Source organism: Cyanistes caeruleus, chromosome 6, assembly GCF_971803275.1.
Source record: "Cyanistes caeruleus chromosome 6, bCyaCae1.hap1.1, whole genome shotgun sequence".
Lineage (NCBI taxonomy): Eukaryota > Metazoa > Chordata > Aves > Passeriformes > Paridae > Cyanistes > Cyanistes caeruleus.
In genome coordinates this window covers 24552797-24560489 of record NC_141706.1, presented here as the reverse complement: position 1 = coordinate 24560489, position 7693 = coordinate 24552797, and positions in this window count along the sequence as shown.

Here is a 7693-nt window from a genome sequence, read left to right as displayed (position 1 = left end):
TCCTGTCTCTGTTTAAAGTCAATATCTACATGCTCATGGCTAAGGACTCTGGGAAGAAGTGCTGCCATTTTGAACAGTTTGCAACATCAAAAGATTTCCACATGGTTGAAAATTTTCACTGCTCCAGGAATTTCATTGTAACACAAGTGTGGATCTGTCAAACCAGCTCTGCCTCTGCTTTAGCATATTAGCATCCAAACACCAATCTTGGTAAAATACAAGCCAGTGTCAACAAAGCTCAGAGGTGAAGAGCTGGCCTTCCTCCTCTCATTCCTGGCCTGCAGCCATGCTACTGCTGGCTGTGCTCTGGTCTGGTCACAGAATTCTGTGTCCTCAGGAGAGACGGCAGGGGTGATGACTTACAGAAAATCAGTAAATCTGCTGGGGGGCCAGAGGGGTTTTGTGGCAACAGGGGTTTTCTTGGGCTCAGCCTATGTTTCCATTCCTTGTGAACTTCACTCTCCATGTAGCTTCAACACAAATGGCACCAAGATAAACAATAATGAGGGCAATCTTTTAGTCATGCTGAACTGGATGAACTGTGGGGTTACTAGAGATCTCATGCTACCCTTACTAGTAGGGTAAGTGGGCTGTGATCAGTCCCACCCCCCACATGCTACCCTCTGTCTTACTGTCTCTTCTGCTCTGGCATCTTCAGTTCCCCATTTACAAACCCATTTACTGGGGGTCCAAAGAACACCAGTGCCAGGGCATATGTAAATATGTGTCTAGGAGGAAGGCGGGTGGAGCACTTCCAATTTCCAAAGTGCTTCTAGATCAGTCTGTGGCAAATAAGATCTACATTTAACACTGCTTATATTTACATGTATATATGGGCAATCCTGGATGCACAGACAGACTGGGGAGTGAGAGGCTGCAGAGCAGCACTGTGGAAAGGGCCCTGGGAGTCCTGGTTTATAGGAAGTTGGATCTGAGCCAGCAGTGCCCTGACAGCCAGGAGGGCCAACCCTGTCCTGGGGGGCACCAGGCCCAGCATCACCAGCCAGGCAAGGGAGGGGATTGTCCCACTCTGCTCTGAGCTGGGGCAGCCTCACCTCCAGTGCTGGGGGCAGTTTTGGGTGCCAGAATATAAAAATGACAGAAAGCTATTAGAGAGTGTCCAAAGGAGGGCCACTAGGATGGTGAAGGATCTGGTGGGAAAGCCCTGTGAGGAGCAGCTGAGGTCACTTGGTCTGTTCAGCCTGGAGAAGAGGGGACAGAGGGTAGACCTCACTGCAGTTACAACTTCCTCGTGAAGGGAAGAGGAGGGGCAGGCAGTGATCTCTTCCCTCTGGAAACAGTGATAGGACTCAAGGAAATGACCTGAAGCCACATGAGGGGAGGTTTAGGTTGGATATTAGGGAAAGGTTCTTCACCCAGAGGTGGCTGGGCACAGGAGCAGGCTCCCCAGGGAAGTGGTCACAGCACCAGCCTGATGGCTCAAGAAGCGTTTGGAGAATGCTCTCAAGATCTGTGATGGGATTTTTTGGGTGTCCAGTGCAGGGCCAGGAGTTGAACTCGATGATCCTTGGGATCCCTGTCAGCTTGATATATTCTGTGATGTATATGCACCTACATGAATGCAAGGTCCATATCCTCTCATTTATGTAGTTACCCTCATCTTCAGACTATCTCACAATAATAAAAACATCCTTCAGAGTTAGGATAAAGGTGCATCTTCCCTTTCTAATATGCTGCAGAACATAGAGATGTGAGTTTTATCTACAAGAATAAGTCTCCCCAGCCTAATTTGTAAGTATTGATTGAAACTGAAGGATTAAAACCACTGTAGCAATTTTATAGAGGCAAGTCTGTGGGCTCAGGTGAGCAAAATGCATTAATTCTTCCTGAGGCAGCCTACTACACCACCATCCTTAGGTTTCTGCTAGCCCTGCTGCAGCAGGAGCACACCTTGCAGCACGGTCGGCAGAATGAGAGAAGCTGCTGGGTGCTGCAGTTCATGGACTCATGTCTCAGTTCAAAGTCCCCTTTACCCATAACTGAAGCTGAAATGTTTGTCTGTGAACAAGGGGCAGGTACACACTCCCTTGCATTTCAGGCAATGGACAGTCCCATCCAGCAGCCACACATTCAGAGTTAGTGCTGTCTGAAACCTGTGTGAGCAAACATGGGTCAGTACCTCGTGGGATATCCATGGTGATTAGACTCTGGAGCTATGCTAGTAGCAGGCTGTCTCTGGGCACCAGATTGTACTGTGATCCATGAGGACCCACCATGGCTATCCTTCAGGGCAGGGGATTTTCACCAGGCAGCATTACGAACCTCTCTGGCTTCAGAAAACTAAATGGCTGGACTTCCTCACTGACCAGCTCAGTGGCTTAAGTTATTCTGCACCCTGCTGCCATGGTTTCCTTACCTCTAAACTGGCATGTGCTGCCAGGCAGACAAATACACAAATACACTCCTCATTCACAGCTCAAAGCAAAGGATCAGCAGCATTCCAGTTGTGTCCAGATGAAGGCATCAACAAAAGCAACAGAGCAGCAGCCCCACCTTCCTGCTCTCCCTTCCTTCCATCTAACTGTGTTCAGTGATAAAATTTACAGCCTTAGTATTTGGAAATGCCCCAAATGCCTTTCCCTTGGATACCACGTGCAAACTGAATTAGGTCTTAGTTTAAGAATGTTGTTAAGAAATTTAACAGCTCCGCAGAAACAAGTGCAAATCACCCAATCCTCTACCCTCTTTCCCCAGCCGTTGGTACAGTCATAAAAGTAAAATTACCACAGGTTACCACAGAACCAAATCTGCTGTAGTCCCTCTGGATGGAATTCAAATTTTGGAGACAACATTTCAAAAATGTAAAGGCTTCATTAACCAAGAAAGACCCAAGGAGCAGGGAGGAGGGACAGTAAGATACCTATAGCTAATGAAAAGGTTTGTGTTACTGGGGGAGATCACTGGTGTAAAATGGAACCCAAAGCACACGTTAATTTTTCCACAGCCTACACTTGAGAGCAATAAGGGATCAAATTATGTCAATCTTCTTCTTCACCTTGGCTTTCCACTTGCCTACTGGAAGTTCTCTGTGGCCGACAAGAGTAATGATTCAAGTTGTTCCCTATTCCCTGAGAATCTTTTTTTGGAAGCCTTTTGGGCTAGGGAAAATGAGCCTGTGATTCTTCTGTCTTCCTGTTAATGATGAGAAGTGACAAAGCCAATCCATGGATTCAAATTCTAAGATTTTCAAGACAAGGTTTTAAGGCTTGAGTGGAAATCTGAGCATGCCTTAAACTGCCATGGAAACCTAACAACTTGTCAGCTCAGGAAAGATCACTGCTACTGTGTGGAGGCTGAGCTCGTGCCTGATGACATTTATGCTGCCTGTCCATGGGTAGCTCACTTTCCAGAGACCCAGCCCTCTATGACTCCTTGAAGGTACAGGGATGGGCTGAGTTTCAGCGAGTGCTGAAGTAAGCACACACTTCCCAGCTCACTCCAAGGGTCACTGAACCATCTGAGGTTTGGCACAAACTGTTGCATTCCCACAGGTAAGAGGAATTTACATTATCAACTTCACCTTATCAACTTCTTAACGAAGAACACCTCTTTGCAAAGGGTGTTATATAATGTAAGATGAATATTTTGTGTCTGAGGGCCCTGAAGTCACATGTGAGTCACATCCTTTTCCATCATGCTTTGCAAGATGATGCAATATGACTTCAAGCGTCACAAAAAATACTCTTCTTTCTCCTCTTAAAGAAAAATGTTTCTTTTTTTTCCATAAAGAAGACCAAAGCTTTGGGTCATGGCAAATTGAGCTCCTTGTGAAAAGCAAGAGGCCAGCAGGGTTGATTTTCAAAGGACAAAACTAAACCCAGTGTTAAATAGAGAAGTTTATTGTTAGTCCTAAAATTAAAATCATGTTAGTCAATGTTTTGATTTTGTCAGTGAATAGACTATTTCCCTACAATGGTTTTCCAGATTAGATTGATACTGTAATTGAAAATAAAATGATGCAGAGAAAATTCAATAACTCTTCTACAAGGGTCTGGTACTATCACCACCCTGTGTCAGTCAACAGTTCTTTGGTTTCACAGTTCAGTTAAAGCTGGGACCCTATTAGCAGAGCTTGTGTTGTCTAAGAGTATTCTAGGAGCAGGGAAATGTGATTATATTTCTGATACTTTGCAAGGGAAGCAGAAGGCTGGTTTATGCTTCTGGGCCAAATCCAGTTCAGTAATTTGCCCTGCAGGCCCAGCAGATATCCCTCATGCCAAGTGAGACCGCACATGCTTGTACTTGGGAAGATTTGGAACTTGCACACACCTCTGAAATAAACTCCAAAAGACTACATTGCAATCAAGATAGTCATAAAAAATCCCAAGTAGAGTTTAGAATTGCTGATGTTCAGAGATTTTTGAAAGAATTATGCTTTTCCAGTTTAAATTTTAAAACAAAAACTCAGACCTTGTCACCGACACAGGGCCAAGTAGTGAGGAGGTGACTTTGTTACATGAAAAGCACAATGCAGTCTGCTATGTGCAGCCAGGGTCATACTGCAAAATAGGGAATTCCAGGTGCAGCATATCCTAGATGTGAAAATGGAGAAAACCTTCCTACCTGCACCTTTCAAGGGAGTGAGGGGTCATCTGCTTAGGTCAGATGTTGTGAGTAAGTCTGCACAAAGTCAGGATAGATAATAATGTGTACACTGGCATGATGGACTTTGGAAACTTCCAAATTTCTATACTGAGATCTTACTTTATGCAGTACCATTCCTGTTTCTTGTCAGAAAATAGCTCATGTCAGTCAAAATCCAAAAGTATTATGATCAACACCCTATCTACAATTTTGCAAGTAAAATATCATTTGCCTTTGAAGTGTTAATTACTTTAGCACCTAAGAAATATGATTCCAGGGAAAACAAACTGCTGATTTGATCCAGAATCTCCTCTGCTATCCTCTCTTGGTGGAGACAGATATCCAGACAATTCTGTTCTTCAGCCAAAAGTTACAAGATCCCACTCAAGACTTCCAGCATGTGCCCTCTGTTAGATGGAAAGGGTGGAGCTAGGCAATAATAGTGATCCTTTCTGATTTAAGCATGTAACTGTGCCTTTCTGCAGTAGCCCCATGGGAACAATCACACAGATCTCTGAAAGCAACAGAGCTTATGAAAGAAGAAATAGTGGGAAGGCAGGATGATCCTCATGGCAGGGCTGACAGTGGTGGAGGCTGTTGCTTAGGAATGCACAGAAGCAGCAGAATTACAGTGTGTCTGGGAGTGCTTTCAAGAGAGAGGTGGCTGAGGCTTTGCCACAGAGACTTAAAAAGCTGAATCCTAAGGGAAGAGGAAAGCAAACTGCTAGCATACACTAAATAAGCCCTTTTATGAGTGATTTTGTTTTTGAGGGATTTTTTTGGTGGTTTTTTGTTGTTGTTTTGTCGCTTTGGGGGGGGGGGGGGGGTTGTGGGGTTTTTTGGCATTTTGTAATTTAAAAAGTAATGGCCTGAGTTTTGGGGCAGGTGGTGTTCGTGCCTGGGCAGTGCAACCAGGGAGCTGCTCCATCGGCTCAGCCCGAGCACTACAGTGCAGCAACAACAGAGGAGTTGAGGAGAAAAATAGCGGGGAGGAGGCACGGTCTGACTGCACAGAGATTAACTCCTTCCCTCCACTTCCAATCTCTCTGCAACATTCAGCCGGAGGGGGAAGAGAAAACTCCATTTATGTCGCTTCCCCTCCTGCAATTGGCCAGAAGCACGCTGTGCTGTGACTGACACAGGACCTTCTGCGGAGGGACCTGCTGCTCCCGTCCTCCCCTCCTGCCATCCCGCGATGAAACCGGCCACTTGCAGAGGTGATGGCAACACATCGCAAACACCAGCCGGGTTTTCCTTTCAGCTCTCATCAGATACTGCTCGGTCCCCTTAATTCTTTGGGTTAGTTCCCGTTTTCATTATCTCTGCCTTTGTCTTGCTGATGATGGTGGCTGCATCTCGGTCCAGCTGAACCCGAGCTGTGCAGAGCATGATGCCATCCCAGCCACAAAGGTTTTGAAGTTGTTTCTTTCAAAAGAGGACAGGAAAGTATTTCTCATTCTAAGGAACAACCTCGGGAGGTGAAAAGCGGATCAGGTGATTCTGCCGTTTAACTCTTTTCTAGGTGGACGAAGGAATACCAGTGTAAAAATCAAACACCAGTGTTCACACACGCATCCCCACCCCAAGCTCACGCTTCTTGTTTGCCCTTTCTAAGCACTTTGTTCCAAAGGTTTTTGTTTAGCCGGGATATTCAGGGAATGGCAGCATTTCATACCGATAGCTGCATACTGACACAAACAGAGCGGAAACAAAGGAACTGCCTCTTACTCATTTCCTACAGTCTTCACGGATTAAAACAAAAAACCAAACCAACAGCCATCCAAGACACCAAGAACAGGAACAAACCCTCAGCTAACTGGTAGCTTCCACAGCTCTGAATTCCCAGTCTCACTTTCTCCTGTCATTCTCCGTGCTGTGTTTTATAAGAGCAAGTTTGCAAGAACAAAGCTCTGCAGAGAAGCAGATAATGTGCACGTATAGTGCCTTCTATTTGGCACTCCAAACCCAAGTTTTTCTCCAGGCTGTGGTGGAGTAATAGTAGTGTACAGAGATTAGTCAATGCATGATACAAAAGCAACTCAAACATGCTAAAACAACTTCCTAGAGAACAAAGTAAATAGAAAGTAAAAATTACACATTTTGCTTAACAGCTGCACCAACAACATCAAACCCATCAGCAAGTATCATCAGAGATTTAATAGCCAGGGCATTGTCTCTTTCAGTAAGCAGTAGAAATATGTATCAATTGGCAGGCTCAGGATAAAATTCGTTGAGTTGGGGCAGCAGGGGTCTAAAGCAGAGGAAGGTCAACACTTGAGCCTTCTCCAGTTGCTTCAGTTTATCTCAAGTGTAGCAATTCCTTATGCTGTACAGGTCAGATTTAGATTCCTGGGGACCCAGGATTTATGCAGGGCTGCGGACTACACATTCCTGCCAATGATTTGATGGGATTGCCACTGCTGCATTCCCCACAGAATGCTTCTGTATCATACCATTGAGTATAATCTGACTGCACAAAGCACAGCTAAAGGATGGTATGAACCTTAACTACTGCACATTCAGCTTCAGATTTCAATATATTCATGTGTGCAGGTGTGGGCTGATTCCTGAAATAAATGGAAAGTAAGAAAGTACAAATATTTAATCACCATTTCTTGCCAATCCTGCCATGTGATGCTGAACTAGGACAACACATTTTCACTTTTTCTGTATGAAAATGACAGAGGTCTCAGCATAACCTAAAAGAAAGCTGAGGAGGCTAGAGGAAAACAGTAGAATTAGCAGGTGGATCCTGTGAGATCCTTTTCTATCCTGCCTCTGTAATCTAGCTGGAACATCTGCTATCCAAGTTGACATCAGCAGTCCGGCTAAAGAGAAATGCCTCCTGTCCCTTTACAGCTCCTGATGCGTAGCATCAAATGCTGTCAGTTCAAATTAAGCACTGATGTTTTCTCTCTGTGTCCTGCCTGCTGCCTGACTTGTTGCACTTCTGCATCCAGCTGCAGTGTATGTACTCTGGCAGAGGTTGGTAATTGCCCTGCCCCCTGAACAGTTTGAGGAAACAGCACGGCCAAGTTGGCAAATCACCATAGTAAGGATCAGCCCTGCACATCTCCGAAACTGGTCC